The following is a 16,454-nucleotide window of genomic DNA, read 5'->3' as shown; positions in this document are numbered from 1 at the left end:
CGCACCACCGTGTCCACGGCTGCCTGTGTGGTGCGGATGCAAAGCCCCGGGTAGCTACCTCCCAGAGAACCAACCCACACACACACAGGACAACCCCACCCCACCCCAAAGCCTGGCTCCAAATTCCGACCACTGCAGCTGCCATACAGTCTTACAAAAACTCTCAGGCCAGCTCAGACTACAAGCGCACATGAAACAGCAGGCTCCGTGTGCAGCCCCACAGGGCCGGACAGCCGCGCCTGGCCTCCCTGCAGGACAAGCGCCACCTCCCTCTGAGCACACACACACCTCCTCCCAGCCCTGGACGCAGCGGTGCAGCAGCCCTGTCCACCCCATCCCCTGGACCGCTTGCCTAGGGAGCCCTCTGCCTACATAACCACCCTCATTCATCCCTGAGCTGCCCAGGACTCACTGGCCATCCCCTTCCTCACACACGCTTTCCCCAGTGATCCCACCTCACTCCACATACAGAAAAGCACACTTCTGCCATCGGTCTGACCAACAACATGCCTGTGCCAAAACCCCTGGCGTGGGGCAGGCCCAACGCATGGGACCTTGGCCTGTGGCCCTCACGGAGGGAGAGCCAGCAACACATGCACCGTGAAGTCACAACCACCCTGGAGCCAGGTGTTAACGGCAGCGCTGTCTGCGTGAGACACCATGCTCCGTCCTCCACTCCACCCCGAGGCCACTGTCCCCAAATGCCAGTCTGTGATCTGTCCCATGACTTCACAACTTGACGAGAGAATCGGAGGAGAGACCGCTCTGCGTCTCAGCAACGTAGGTGGCACCAGGAGGACCCCTGTGGAACAGGTATCAGCCCCAGCACCACCCCGACCGAGAAACCCTGTAACTCAGGGTCCAAACAGATTCCTCTGGGAAGAGTTAGGTATGCCGTGAAGGCAGAGCAAACCACGGCTGCTCAGGAAGTGGGGTGCACCGTGTCACCCTCCCACAGCGCGGGGTGGAAGGGCACCCACGGTGGGCCTCTCTCCATCTCTGCCCAGCCCTCCAGTGCCAGGCACCGAGGCAGGACATCCACCCATAGACCCTCTGAGTGACAAAGAAGGGCATAACCTCACAACAAGGAAGATCAGAGAGTCCCACCCACTTTTCCCTGGAGGCTGGAGCAGGAGATGCGCAGCCTGGGACCGTCAGCCCGAGCCACCTGCTCTACCGGGAAATGCAGAGGGCCTGTGGCAGGGCCTGTGGCAGGGCCTGGAGCCGGGGACAAAGGGTGTGTACAAGCAGATCACAGCTGCCACACTGTCAGCCAGACGAGGGCTCTAGGGGTCCTGGGGGGCAGGGACAGGGAGGGCCAGTCTTCCCACAGACCCAGGGCTCCGGGGAAGGTCGGCAGGGGATCTTCCAGGAACTTCTGTCAGAAACCAGAGCCCTGGATGTGCAGCGGGATTGAGCAATCCAGAGAGGTTCCCAGAGTCTCACTTCCTTCATCGAGGGGTTTGCACATCCCTCTGTGACCAAGGGACGGACTGCCAGGAAAACCACTCGAGACACAACTTCCAGAGGGAACTGGGGGGGCTGCCTTATCCCGGCGACTGGGGAGAAAGGCATCCCTAACGCCCTAAAGGACACCCTCACCTGCCCAAGCAGCTGGGACCCGGTCCTGCTCCAGCCCTCCCCTCTCCCTGCCACCCAGGCGGACAGCGCACACCAGGGCTGATCCTGCCGACCAGCCGTCCGTGGGAGCTCTCAGGCACTGGGGCCAGAGCTGACCTAACCCTGGGTGGGAGCACTGCCCTACCGCCAGGCCAGCACAGGCTGCCAGTGCCCGCAGGGTGGCAGGCCATGGTGACAGCTCTCCCCTCCAGCTGGAGCACCAAGAACTGTCTGAGTTACAGTGACAGGCATTAAACCAGAGGAGGGGGAGGAAAATGCTAATGAGGATGAAATCAAACAAGCCACCCCTACTTGTGTGATTGGCAAGTGCAGCGAGGGGTGCATTAAACCTCTCAGGGCGCTCTTAGGGAAAATCTCCAAGCCTCCGCTGAAGCAGTGTTGTGAAAATCTTCAACAACAAGCACCAAGAGGCCTCCTCTCTCTTTACCCAGCAAACGAGCTTAACCGAGGGACGGAGCACAGGCCCCCATGTTACCACGTTGCTTGACTCGGACTAACTTAGCAAGGTACCACGCAGGACTAACACAAGAGGGACATGGGGTGCCCTGGCCAGGCGGGCAGGCAGTGAACGTGTGCAGGGGGGCAGGCTGAGGCAGGCTCAGGCTGGAGACAGGGCTCGCAGGGGAGTGGGCGGGGCAGGGCAGGCTGCGCCCTGGGGGCACAGGCAGCAGGTGAGGGAGGAGCCGTGGGTCTGCACAGAGTAGGAGAGTAGAGCCCCGAGGGGTCCACCGCAGCCCAGGCTGAGGACCTGCGTGACCTAAGGAGGTGGTGACAGGAGAGAGGTGGAAGCCAGCATTGGAACCACGCCCCTCCGTCCATCCCAACTGACTGCCGAGGCAGCCAAGCAAAAGGAACAAGAGGTGGAACCCACGGACACCACTCCTCAATGCCCACTCTGCCCCAAGGGAGACCCCGGCTGGCCGGCAGGGTCTGCCCAGGGCCTCGGGACACAGGGGCAGAAAGGGCACTGCCAACAGGAAGGCTCCCTCCCCACCCCAGTGACTGGCCAGCTGAGGACCATGGATCCCCAATTCCTGAGGGGACAAGTCTCTACTGGCCACATCCCTGTCCTGTCCAAGTCCCACCTAAGGCACAGAGCCCTCCCCCTCCCAACCCAAACTCAGACTGATTTTGGGAAACTTAGGACTGATGGAAGGTCTCTTCTCCACGGTTTGGTCAGACGGGGAAGGAACGGCTGGCTGATCTGGCCTCCACACGTGGGAATGAGGGGTCCAGGCCTCCCACCACGTCCAGCCACACAGGAGACATGAGAGCCAGGGACGCCCCTGCAGCTGGAGCTGCACACACTGCTGGGAGCTGGGCGGGGCCTGCTACTGCCAGCACCGTGTGCCTTCCAGCACGCCTGTCATAATTGCATAACCACAGCTTGTCGTGTTGTTTCTTGTTGCAACTGTAACTCATAAAATTAAACTTCAGAACCTGGAGAGTGGAGCTAAATAATTGCCTACTTGAAAAATATCTACATATATAATTTATACACCACTTCAGATAAGCCCTTGAATTACGATCTCGAACTCCAAACTGTCCCATCCTTTGAAATACAGTTTCATTGTTGCAACTCCCCAGCACAAGCACACCTCCACAGCCCTCTCCCTGTCCCTGCAGCTCTCCCAGCGCTGCCACAATCTGCATTCAAGTTCCATCTATCTATGGAGGGAGGCCTGACTGAGCACAGCTCGTACCTCCCTGCTGCTACGGGGCTTCTGGAATACAGATCCAGGAGGAACCCTGGGGTGGCCAAAAGACACCCTTCACCCTGCAGAGCAAAGCTGGGGGGAAGAGGCTGGCCAGACAGCTGCAGGCACTCGCGGCCTGAACACCTGCATGGGCTCACAGCCTGGTGCTCACACCTGTGTGATCCCTGGGCCCATCAGCCACCAGCTCTTCTGATAGATAAGGCCCCTGGCCGAGTCCAGTGCTCAGGTGAACAGGCACAGAACAGTACACCCCAGCAACATGCTGGCAAAGGTGCAGGAGGGACCCCTGCTCTTCCCTCTGCCCTCCGAAAGGCCGCGGGACACCTGACCAGTTCCTCCGGTAAATGCATCCTCCCCCACCCCAGGCTCCCTCCCAAGCCTGTTAGGGCCACCCTCCCAGCAGAGCTGGAAAGAACACCTACCCCTGGGGGCCAACAGGACCAGGGGGCCACACCTGTGCATCGACCTCCTGCCCTCACACTCCCTCCCTCCCCGTGCTGGCTCCTTTCTTGACAAGCAAAACAAAACAAACCCTGCAGGAGGAAACCCCAGGGCTGTGGAGGAAGCCACTGGGGATGCCACCACTCTTGCTGGTCTGCGGGCCCTCGGGGCTGAGGCCAAGCCAACTAGATGTTGCTCCCAAGAGCGGGAGAGGCTGCTGACCTGCACAGAGAATGACTCACTGATGTGAGGATCCCCCGTGGAATGGCAAAGTGACCCTGGGCCAGGGGGATGAGTTAGGCCTGAAGAAGGAAGTTCTGAGGCCTCTGGGACTCCTGGGCGTAAACTCCGGGTGGTGCAGGGCATGGGTCTGCCGCCATGTTTCCCCGGGGAAATCTGCAGGTGGGAACCAGGCTGGCCTGCAGGAGCACTGGGCTACCCCGCAGGCGGCCCACAGCCCTGGGCTCCCATCCCAGCAGGCACTGAGGGCAGTGACACTCCCAGGGCGCATCTGTGAACCATGAAGGTCCCACGCCCACAACCCCACGCAGCCGTCCCTGCACTTCACTTCCCACTTTGGAAGTCCCGGAGAGAGGCGCCCAGGTCCAGACCCACGTTGATGGTCTGGTCACCTGCACTTCTAGGGGACCAACACCGGACGCGCGAACCCTATGGGCCAGGAAACCGGGGATTGAGGGATCAGAGCCCCCTCCCCCAAATTTAGCAATCAGGAGTTTAAGTGTAAACAGCACCTACTCACGCCTGGTCCGCCTAGGCTCTAGGATCCCACCCAGCCGAAGGGCGAGGGCGGCTCCCGCGGGCTGGGAGGGGCACGAGGCGGGCGGGGGCGGGGAGCAGGCTCCCCAAACGGTCCAGACCGGGACGCACCCCGGGAGGAAGGGGTCCCCCGGTGCGTCTCCGCGAGCTCCGGGTCACTTCCAGAGCTGCCCTCGCTCCCCGAACTCAAGCGCGGGCCCGCAGAAGCGTCTATTTTAAAACGGTTTTCCCAGAGACAGCTTCTGGGCGGTCAACTTCCAGCTGGAAACAGGGTGCTCCTCTCGGAAGCGCGCCCGCCTCCCAGGGCCAACGCGGGCGGGTATTTTTATCTCTGACCGCGCGCTCCGGGAGCGGCCGCCGACGCTGGGCCGCCAGCCCCCACCCCAGCAGCGACCGGGGGAGCCCGCTCGGCCAGGGGCGCCGGCGAGGACCCCAGCCCGCAGCCCCGCGCCGGGCAGCGGCGGCCGGGGAGCCCGGGGCCCGCAGCGCGCACCGCGGCGCGTCCGTCGGGCGGGGCGGGAGGAGGCGCCGGTCCCCCCCCCCGCTCGGCGGCCCCGCGTCCTCCGGCTGCGTGCAGGGCCGGGCGCGCCGAAAGGGCGCCCCACGCGGGCCCCGGGGCCCCGGGTCGGCCGGGCCCGGCCTCGGCGCCGGCCCGCAGCGTCACGGCCGCCGCTCGCAGCCCGCACCCGCGTCGCGCGGCCCGCAGGCCTCCCCGGCCGCCGCGCCCCACTCGGGCGGCGCCGCTCGCGCTCACCTCGGGCGTCCGCGGGGGGCTGCGGCGGCCCCCCGCCCGCTCCGCCGGCCCCTCCTCCTCCTCCTGCTCCTCTCCGGCGGCCACGGCGCGTCCGGCTCGGCCCGCGGCCTCCCGTGGCACCAGCCGAGCCCCGGGCGGGCCCGCGGGCGTGAGCGCGAAGCGGCGGCGGCGCGCGGCCCGCTCCCCGGCCCCGAGCGCGGCGGCTGGCACAGTGGGCACGCAGCGCGGCCGGCGACGGGCCCCGGCGGGCGGGAGGGGCGGCGCGGGGCGGGGCAGCGGGCGGGGACTCGGCAGCCGCGCGCCCGGGGAGGAAGGCGGCCCGCCGGAGCCAGGGCCCCGCGTCCGGAGCACGGGGAGGAGCGCGCAGGCGAGCGCGCGGGGATAGTGCGCGCCCGCCTGTGCCCGCGTCCCCCTGAGCACCCGCTGCCCCCGAGCCGGAGGGGCTGCGCCGGGTCCTGGGCGCCACTTCGCAGCTTGCCGGAGGCCTGGGGGTCGCAGAGGCGGACCCCGTTCGCACCCCGCGCCGAGGGCGCTTCCCGCTCTCCCCGCGTGCCGAGCGCCCCGCGGGCCCCGGGCGGACCTTGCTGCCCTTCGGTGCGTGTCCCCGCGCCCCGCTGCCCCGCACGGCCTCTGCAACGCGCCAGGCCCGGCCGCGAGCGCCACGCGAACAATGGAGAGGCCCGCGCCGGCCGCTCAGCCCCGAGAGCTGGAGGGGTCAGCGCTGAGGCACGCCAGCCCCGGGGTCCTCCCCGCCAGCTCTGGCGTCCTCCCGGCCTCCCTCCAGCCCCGGGGTCCTCCCCGCGCCCCGCCAGCTCCGGGGTCCTCCCGGCCTCCCTCCAGCCCCGGGGTCCTCCCCGCGCCCCGCCAGCTCCGGGGTCCTCCCGGCCTCCCTCCAGCCCCGGGGTCCTCCCCGCGCCCCGCCAGCTCCGGGGTCCTCCCGGCCTCCCTCCAGCCCCGGGGTCCTCCCCGCCAGCCCCGGGGTCCTCCCCGCGCCCCTCCGGCCCCGGCCCCTCTGGAGCCCTGCGCGCCGGGGTGCCCAGCCCTGCCCTGCCTTCCCGCGTGTGGAGCGGCGCTCGCCGCCCTCAGGGCACCGTAGTTCCACCCCGGAGGCGCGCACATCTTTTCTTTGTTTCTTTATTCATTAGAAAGAGTTACAGAGAGAGAGAGAGAGAAAGTGAGACAGAGATCTTCCATCTGCTGGTTCGTTCCCCAAATGGCCGCAACGGCTGGAGCTGGGCAGGTCGGAAACCTGGAGCCAGGGTCTCCTGGGTGTCCCACGGTGTATTATCAGGAGCAGAAGTGGAGCCGGCACCCCTACAGGACGCTGGTGCCGCAGACGGAGGATCTGCCCACTGCGCCGCCGTGCTGGCCCCCAACAGCTAGCCGGCCGGCTTTAGGTCCTAGTGGGCGGGTCCGCGGGGCGGGGCTTGCGCCTAGTGGGCGGGTCCTGCAGACAGGGGCGTGGCTTACGCCCTGGTAGGCGGATGCTTTGGGTATGGGCGTGGCTTGCAGTCTGGTGGGCGTGGCTTAGGCCTTAGGTTTCTTAGCTGAGCACTGGGTCCACCGCCTGTAAGCAGACCGCCCTATTTCTTGGGCTGGCCACCATTCCAGTGTTCTGCTGTCCTCACCTGGCGCCTCCGCAGATTCATCTGTCATGGGCGTCACATACATCCTTTCTCCTCTCAGGAGCGGAATCAGATCCCCAGCCGCCCGTGTTGCTTGCAACAGAATCCACGCGTTCTTGTAAATGTGCAAAGCTCACTTTTAAATTAAGCAAGGTCGTGTGTGTTCCTTGTTGAACATTTTGGAATTCAGGGGGCCAAAAGGTTGAGCTCAGTGTGAACAAAAGGGCACCATGGGGGAGGGGTTGCCAAGGGCTTCCAAGTGTCCATTTCAGGGTCACTTAGCCAGCTAACAGCCCCGGTTGCTCAGCGCCTCAGAACACCGTGCACCTGCCTGTCAGCCCTCGGTGGACATGCGTTCCTGGGCAGGGCCTGAGGAACAGCAGCAGTGTCCAGGTGTCCTGGAGGGCCGCACTGCCCTAAGGCTGCCTTGGAGGGGCAGGCTAATTAGGTCCTGACACCCAAGACCTTGTGTGCTCAGCCACGCCCTGGCAGGCACTGCGCTCCGCAGGCACAAGGTCCAGGACTCCAGGAAAAGCTATCTCCGTTTGAAAACGCCTTCTTGTGGGCTGGGGAAGCACGCAGCTCCTCCCAGCCCCGCAAACCAGGACCCCAGCCCCACAAACCAGCACCCCAACCCCACAAACCCGGACCCAACCTCCACAAACCAGGACCCCAGCCTCACAAACCAGGACCCCACCCCCACAAACCAGGACCCCAGCCTCACAGGATACCTGCTTTGTTGCTATGGACCAGGCAGGGCCGGTGGGCTGGAGGCTGCTGCAGGGGCACACAGGTGGGCCTCCACAGTACAGGTGGGCCGCCCAAAGGAGCCCCTTGCCCAGGACCCCTGGTGCAGGGCGGGCGGTGGCTAGGCCCGCTGGAGCAGGAGGCAAGCTGGTGGGGCTGGTGGCATCCCTGGGCTGCTCTAAGCCCACCCCTTCCTGCGGGCCTCCCGCACCAGCAGCAACTCTGGACTCCATGTCCTCAGAGACTCTGGAGTTCCCCCGAAACTGATCATCTTTTTTTGGCCCAGACGGGAGGCGGATGGCGTTCCAGGCTTCTGGCCAGGAAGCTCGGCAGAGGGCCGTGCGCCCCGAGTTCTGCCCAGCCTCCTCTGAGCTTGTCTTCAGATAGGACCCTCTCCCTGCCCTGTCCTGTGGCTTCCCTCCAGGGGCTGGCCCACACCAGGCCTCAGTGCCGCTGCCCACCCCGCTGCCGACCCTGCTCAGAGCCGTCTGACCTGGGGCAGAACCCGGGAGGTCTAACTGCAGCTCCACCCGGGTGACCCTGGCGGCTGTGCGCCTCTCCTTCGGGGTATCCAGAGTCCCTCATCGTGAGGGTCCACACCGGGCCCAGCTGCTCCTTTCTATTGGCTCTGCCATCCAGATACTGTGTGTGTGTGTGTGTGTGTGTGTGTGTGGTGTGGTGTGTGTGATGTGTGGTGTGTGTGTGTGTGTGATGTGTGGTGGGTGTGTGTGGTGTGTGTGATGTGTGTGTGGTGTGGTGTGTGTGGTGTGTGGGTGTGTGTGTATGTGTGTGGTGTCTGTGTGTGTGGTGTGGTGGGTGTGGTGTGTGGGTGTGTGTGTGTGTATGTGTGTGGTGTCTGTGTGTGGTGTGTGTGTGTGGTGGGTGTGGTGGGTGTGTGTGGTTGTGTGCAGTGTATGTGTATGTGGTGTGTGTGATGTGTGTGTGGGGTGTGTGTGTGGTGTGGGGGGTGTATGTGGGGAGGTGTGGTATGTGGTGTGTGTGTGTGGTGTGTGTATGTGGTGTGTGTGGGTGTGTGCAGTGTATGTATGTGTATGTGGTATGTGTGATGTGTGTGTGGGGTGTGGTATGTGGTGTGTGTGTGTGATGTGTGTGTGTGGTGTGTGTGTGTGTGTGTGCACGTGCGCATGCCTGTAAGCACTGGGGTCACTGTCTAGGACAACTCCTTGGGAAGCAGAGCTGGGAGTTGAGTCAATGCTAATGGCTTGCTAATGGTTCTAATTGGTCTCTGACAGCATCTCCAGAGCTGAAGTGGCTCTTCCGCTGCTCCTTCCTTCCTGGGTCTCTCCTCGGGGCAGGTGTTTGCCGTTATCGTTATCGTAGTTGCAAATGTCTGGCAGACGGAAGTTGAGAGCAGTGAGGAGAAGTTGGAGGGGTGGGAGCAGGGTGCCGCCAGCCGCCGGCCCTCGGTGGCCTCCCTGCCCTGGTGCCCAGCCTTGGCATTGCCCAGGTATGGCCCACTGGAGTCTTGGTTCCCCCGTATCTGTTTGGGTCTCTCCTGGCTTGAGGCCCAAGGTACTGCTGCGCGTCTCTCTTCCAGGACTCCCTGGGTGGGAGGGGTGTGGGGGTTCCTGCAGGTCCTGGCCCGGGTGCCCTCAGGGAGGGCTGGGTGGATCCCTCTGCCTCTCACTGGGCCGTGGAGCAGGCCCAGCCGGGAGAAGAGGAGGGAGAACCCCACCACCTGTGCTCTGAGCCGGCTTCACCTCTTCCCAGTTGCTCCAGAAGGATGGACGGACCAGGAGCCACCCTGGGCCCAGGCGTGGAGATGGCGGCCCAGCCCTCAGTATTGGTCGCACTGCAGTTTGGGAAGGGCGCTGCTTCCAGTGGTCTGCCCAATCTTACACACAGTTACTGAGGACTGAATGGGGTGAGTGGCCAATGGAAAAGACGATTCTCACAGTGACAAGGTCATAGCTCAGAAAACACGGTGCGGATACTGGCCATTCCTCAGGCAGCCTTGCTGAGATCTCCTGCCCCGACTAAGCCTGGCCACGGTGCATGTCCCCACTCTCGGCTCGCGTTCCTCAGAAGGAAGGTGACAAGGTTCAGGTGTTAGGGCTGAGGGCAAGGCCACGCGGGGCCCATGGAAGAGGGCCTGATGCCCAGCCATGACACCACACAGGGGTTCGGCCCAAACCTCGGGCATCCTGCCAGAGAAGGGAGTGAGTTCATCTCCTGGCATCTGCTGGGCTTCAACAGGCTCAGGGCCCTTGGGACCTCGGTCCCCTGGGGACCCTAAAACCTGCTAGGGGTTGTGGAGGTGTCCAAAAGGTCCCGATCCCTTTTGGGAGGAGAGGCCCAAGGACGGGACCCGAGCAGGTCCTCTGCCCAGCCTCCTTCTCCCAGGGCCCTGAGAGGAACGGACAGTGAGACGGCATGGAGCAAACTTCAGAGACGAGGTCTGTGCAAAGCTGGAGTGAGAGACGTGTAAAGAACACTACCACATCTTCATGCTGTGTGTGGCTCTGGAGCCGTTAGACAGTCTCTCCAGGGGCCTACCTAGCTGAGTGCTGCAGGCCGCAGGTTGAAAGGGCTTTTCCGTGGGTGGACACTCAACCCAACGGCTGAAGTGCCCTGGATCCATGCCAGGTGCCAAGTTCACACCAAGTTCTGCCTCCCAGCTCCAGCCCCTGTGGTCCACACATGGGAGGCAACAGGAACGGTTCAGGTGCTCAAGTCTGTGCCACTCACAGGGGGACCTGCCACTCATGGGGGGCCTGCCACTCACGGGGGGCCTGCCACTCATGGGGAGCCTGCCACTCACGGGGGGCCTGCCACTCATGGGGAGCCTGCCACTCACGGAGGACCTGCCACTCACGGGGGACCTGCCACTCATGTGGGGGCCTGCCACTGTCGCAAACACCGAGCCCAGTTACTCGACCAAACGTCACGAGTCGAGAGAATGGATGCTTGCAATCAAGCATTTATTCAGGCGAGCACACACCAAACAGGACGGGGGAAGCCACTAAGAGCGCTCTTCACTCCGGCCTCGTGGAAGTCTGCTGGGCTTTGGTTCCAGCCTAGTGGGAACCTGCTGGCTTTGGGTCTGGTCTCATGGGAGCCTACTGGCTTTGGGTGGAAGCCCGAGAGGTTTGGCTCCGGTCTAGTGGCAGCCTGCTGGCTTCAGTGACTGGGACCAAGGCGGGGGTTTATATACAATTCAGTGGGTCAAGCAAGCAGTCGTTACAACGTTTTGATTGGTTAGTACATGTTATCTATCTCTTAGTTCTGAGAAACATGGTTTTTTTCTACATATTTATCAAGACACATTTTCTTCTTCTTGTATCATTTTTACCATAACTTGTTTTTTATGACATGTTTACGTACATTAGAGCTTCTTGACAGGAGTGATGAGAGAGAGCTTAGTACATTGGGGTTTTTGGCAGGGTGCTAGGAGAGGGCTTACCTACATTGGGGCTTCTTGACAGGAGTGATGAGAGAGAGCTTAGTACATTGGGGTTTTTGGCAGGGTGCTAGGAGAGGGCTTACCTACATTGGGGCTTCTTGACAGGAGTGCTAGGAGAGGTGGCCCCATTTCACCAGTAGCTTAGGAAGACGGAGTCACCTCAGTTCAAAAGCTCCAACATACATACTATAGCCATTATTAAGTCACAGCATAATTTACATAAAAGGTCTATTATTGTAGCTATTTCTGGGCCATCCATCTCAGATAAAAGTGTAGTAATATTAAGAATATAATTAAGATTATTGATAATATTACTACCCATATCTCCCATGGACTCATTTTTATCTATACCCATTCAAGTATGTATTGATGGGGCAGTGTGGATGCAGATGGGAGCAAATAAACACTTATAACCAGACTGTTCCTATCAGCCACTCAGCGGGGGACCTGCCACTCGTTGGGGGACCTGCCACTCACGGGGGGACCTGCCACTCACGGGGGGAACCTGCCACTCATGGGGGGGCCTGCCACTCACGGGGTGACCCATCTTTCTCTGCTTCTCCTTTCTCTCTCTTTTCCCACCCCACCCCATCTTCCACCAAGTAAATAATTCTTTAATGCACTTATCTCTCTTTCTCTATATATATATTTATATATTTATATTATATATTATATATATATTTATATACATTGATGACTTAGGCATATTCCTAAAGAAGATGTTATTTAAAATTATAATTTAGGAATCAAACTGGGAAAAGAAATTTTCATTTCATGGTGGTAACTGGAGCATGGGGCCTCCACTCTGCCCAGTGCCTTCCAAATCTACTCCCAAAGGGGGCGCACAACAGGGCCGTCTGTCCCCAGGCTGGATACTCAGTACAGGGGGCTGCGCCCAGGCAGCCGGACCCGCTCCTCTCCCTCTTTCTCAGTGAAGGGCCACCCCAACTCCCCACATGCCAGAGACAGATGGGAGGAGCAGGAGGAGAGGTGCATGGGTCCCTCCTCCGTCACTGACACCTGAGCGTGTGGAACCGCTGTGGCTGGAGAGTGGTGAATGGTCCCACCAGGTCCCCGTAGGAGACACTGGGCAGCCACGCCATGCCTGCTGCAGCGCTAGGCCCGTCTGCCAAGCGGTCCCTCCACACCCAGGCCTCTTTGTCCACTCCGATCCTGCCAGGCTCTGCCCTCCTGCCATTCCTCTGTGAGGAGCTGGTCCCCTCTCCGGACCCAAAGCCTTGCCTGGAGTTTCTACTGAGTCTTCCTGCTTGCGTAAGGGACGGAGGCTTTGCAACAGCAGCCCCGGTCAACAGGACCAGGGGAATTGCAGCAATGGGTGCTCCTCGGGTTGCAGGGCTCAGGAGCAGCCAGGACTTGTGGACACGGGTGCCAGAGGCACTGGCCGCAAGGGCCCAGCACAGTCTGAGCCCGGGGAGCCCCGACTCACTGTGGAGAACAGCAAAGCTGGCAGTATTGGTGGCACTGTGACAGGTGCATCATCAAGAATGTTCTCAGGCCTGGAATGGTAGCCTAGTGGTTAAAGTCCTCATGTTGCATGCGCCAGGATCCCTTATGGGCGCCCGTTCATATCCCAACTGCTCCACTTCCCATCCAGTTCCCTGCTTGTGGTCTGGGAAGGCAGCAGAGGATGGCCCAAGTCCTCGGGCCCCTGCGCCCATGAGACCCAGATGGAGCACCTGGCTCCTGGTTTCAGCTGGCCTAGTCTTTGCTCTTACAGGCTTTTGCGAAGTGAACAGATGGAAGATATTCTCTCTCTCTCTCTCTCTCTCTCTCTCTCTTCTCCCCCCCCCCCCCCCCGTGACTCTGCCTTGCAAACAAATACATACAACTTAAGAAAGAACACCCACAGAAACCTTGTAAACGCTGTCCTATGGACGGTGGCAGCCTGAATGAAGGGCAGGGTGTGGTGGGCCATGACGGGGCTGAACAGATGGCCTGCAGACTTGCCAAGTGACAGAGTCAGCAGACCTTGCCTGAGCACGGACAGCCAGTTCCTGCTTCACCTCCTTTCTGATGGAAGAAACAATATCAGGAGAGTTTCTGCGCCATCTCCCATCAGCAAAGAAGCCGCACATGGCACGATGGCTAAACCAGCACAAAACAGATGGATCACAAGGAGCGACAGAACGGATTGCTACCTGGGAGTGGAGCTCGTGGAGCGTCCTCTGTCCCGGAGCCCAAGGCCGGGGCAGGGACTGAGCTTGGTGGTTGCATGCGCCACTCCAGCTCACCGCCTGGGTTTGAGTCCCAGCCTCTCCCTCAGTGCAGACCTGGGGAGGTGGCAGATGACGGGTCCTGTCCCTCACACAAGAGACCTGGATTGAGTTCCTAGTTCCTGGCTTTGACCTAACCCGTCCCTGGCTCCACGGGCACTGGGAGAGTGAACCAGCAACGGGGAACTTATTCTGTCAGCAGCTCTCTCTGCCTCTTGAATAAAAGTTAGTATATAAATAGATCAGCAAGAAAAATACACAAATGCAAGACAAACCTGGCCAAGGATACACCTAAATAATTCATCAAAGAGGAAATACGTTTCAATGTGGGTAATAATTAAAAGGAAACGTATTAACAGCAAGAGACTGCTTCCCGCCTGTCCATTCAGTTGGCAGAGATCTGAGCGAGGTCAGTGCGCTCCACAGATGGGCTGATGGCAGGGCGACGTGAGCCCCTGGGCCCCAGTGGTGTGGCTCTTGGAGGATTCTGTCAGGAAATGGACAAAGCCCCTGTGCGCCAGGCTCTAAAACAACAGGGGGAGTGTGGGAGTGTTTATAAGGCATCACACGGCGAAGTGCGGGGAGCGCAGGTGCAACTGTGCAGACGGCCAAGCCGCCATCCCGGACCAGAGGGCTGCTTGTGCAGCTCCTGGCTAAGACGCTGTGTCAGCAGCAGAAGGCGGCCTCGTGTCACACCTGCACAGCTCCGGACCCCTGGCCTCAGCCGTTTGGGGATGGTCTTGAGCTCTCCCCTTCCCTGTCTCCCCTGTCTTCGACATTCTGGTTTCCAAACATTTTTTTCAAACATTTATTTTGTTATTTTAATATTTGAAAGGCAGAGTAACAGAGAGGAGGAAAGAGAAATCTTCCACATGCTGGTTCATGCCCCAAATGACCACAATGGCCAGAGGTGGGCCAGTCTGCAGCCAGGAACCTGGAGTCTTCTGGGTCTCCCCAGTGGGTACAGGAACCCAAGGACCTGAGCCCCTCCCCTGGCTCTGGGAGCCTGAGATGCTGTGGCAGGAGGGCCAGCTGGTCAGGCCTCCTCCTGCTGAGACCCCCAGATCTGGCTGCATCCCCCTCTTAGTTCATGTTCCCAACAACACATATGTGTCACCGCAGCCTCTGGGAGTTGGGGTGAATCGCTGCTCCACACATGTGCACCTCGAAGGCCAGGGCTGTCCAGGATGAACACAAGAGCCAGTTAAACTCACACATTCCCCACTGAACTCTCCGGAACCCTGCCTACTACGCAAACCACGTCGTGGGGACTAGTGAGACATGTTACAGGCGAGAGAGCAGCAGGGAAATGTGTTTAGGTAATAGGCTGCATTTCATCCACACGTGACCACTGTCATTACAACCCGTGGCGATTATTACTGAGGGGCTCCTGCTTCCATGTGGTACCCATTCCCCCATGCCTAGGGCCCAGCCTGGCTCACACCAGGAGCCCTGTGTGACCAGGGCCTCTGGTGCTGGGAGCCCCGGGCTGGATGGCAAGCGCCTGCAGGCTGAGGGACACCCAGCCCAGCCCCTCCCAGGCTGGCTGGCGGTGCTGGGTACAGGAAAGGGTGTGGCTGCCAACTCTCTCACATGTGGCATTGGGAGGGGCCAGACTTCGATGTGACGTCTTCCCAACTTCAACGTCAGCAAATGATTCAAATTTTAGAAACGTGTCATCTAGGACCAACTTTGGTGCAATCACAGCTTGTGGAAGGTGGACAAAACACAGCAAAAAGCTCAGCAGCGTTAATAAAGCAACACACTAGAAACCACAGATGGGCCATGTCACCCACATCACCTTCGGGGCCGAGGCGAAGTCAGGGTCCCCAAAGGCTGAGCCAGCCTATGTCACAGGGCCACGCCCTGGGGTGTGGATGCCAGTCCCCTCTTATCTGTTCTCCCCTGTCCCCACCCCGTCCCTCCCTCTCTACACACCACAACTTGTCCCCAGATGGGAAGGGAACTTCATAAAGACCATGAAAAGTGGCATTAGTTTACTTTGATGCAAAAAAATGTGGAAATCCACGCATACAAGGCTCTGCTGAATGTTCGGGCCAACTGCGAGCAAGCTGCGCAAGGAGTCCAAATTCTTTTTCACAAAAGTAATTCATTTTCTAGTTGCAATTTACTGAGCTTCTCACATTTTCTCTGCACTGTTCTGTGTGTGCTCATGGGCACGTGCGGCACCCCGGACAGAGCCCCGCCATACGCGGCAGCCAGCATGGCTGTCCAGGTTCCTTCTGGGTGAGAGCCTCACACCCTCCTGTGGGGATAACAATGCTCCTTTAACCATGTGCCCAACGACTTCCCCCTCTTAGTTCTAGAACAGCTGGGGTTATTGCTTGGCACAGCAAGGCTGACAGGAAGCTGCAGGGAGCAGGGTGGGCAGGGCTCCCCAGTGAGGCCATCCAGTTGGGGTGGCAAGAGCCTGGCTGCAGGAGGCACCTGCCCACCAGCCATGAGTGGTGGGCTCTGATGGGGACTGTGGGCTCCCCCTGTATCCTGGCCCTGTGCCTCTGTGACATTTCTGGGGTGTCTCGCACAGGGGACTGCCCCCAGCCTGGGACCCTGCACATGTAGTGTGTGCAGACAGAGAGCAGCCTGGACACTGCCTAGCACAGGGGGCGGGACTTGGGTCCTGTCCATCAAGCCCACCACATCCCCGGGGGGCCAGGGTAGCGGATGCTGGAAGTTGGTTTGGAATTCTCATCTGCACCCTCAGGATCCCTCCCAGGGGCCTTGGGTCTGGAGCCGCCAGCAGCAGGCTCGCCTGGGGTGGTGGTCGGGAGGGGACATCCAGGCCGGGCTCCAGTCAAGCCCGTGATGGGTCTGAGAGGCATGGAGCCAGCTGCCCTTGGATATGGGCGGTGCTGGCCGGAGCTGCCTAGGTGTGGGGCAGTCCTCAATGCGTCCCTCCCGTCCAGCCCCCCGCCCCGGCCCTGCTCACAGGTGGTTTGCTCACGCACCTCCTCTCTCTCGTCATGCAGTGGCTGGGACCTCCTCGCTGTCCCCTTGCTCAGCTCAGCTTTGACCCCTCTGGCCCCTTGCTGGCCTTCTGTGCATCAGAGGAGCGTGGCATGAGAAGACAGC

At 60.7% G+C, this 16,454-nt stretch overlaps 1 protein-coding gene across 1 annotated transcript in view; it reads right to left on the bottom strand.

Annotated features, from left to right (window-relative positions):
• C10H1orf21 (chromosome 10 C1orf21 homolog) overlaps nucleotides 1–5,578 on the bottom strand; it is a 74,743-nt gene extending 69,165 nt beyond the window's left edge. The window contains exon 1 of the mRNA XM_058668942.1: nucleotides 5,332–5,578. The gene's annotated coding sequence lies outside the window, so the exon portion shown is untranslated. The remainder of the gene's footprint in view (nucleotides 1–5,331) is intronic.
• Nucleotides 5,579–16,454: the final 10,876 nt, after the last annotated feature.

This window comes from Ochotona princeps, chromosome 10 (genome assembly GCF_030435755.1).
Source record: "Ochotona princeps isolate mOchPri1 chromosome 10, mOchPri1.hap1, whole genome shotgun sequence".
In the NCBI taxonomy this organism is placed as follows: domain Eukaryota; kingdom Metazoa; phylum Chordata; class Mammalia; order Lagomorpha; family Ochotonidae; genus Ochotona; species Ochotona princeps.
Note: the sequence above shows the minus strand (reverse complement) of the source record. Positions and strands in the feature narration are given on the sequence as shown.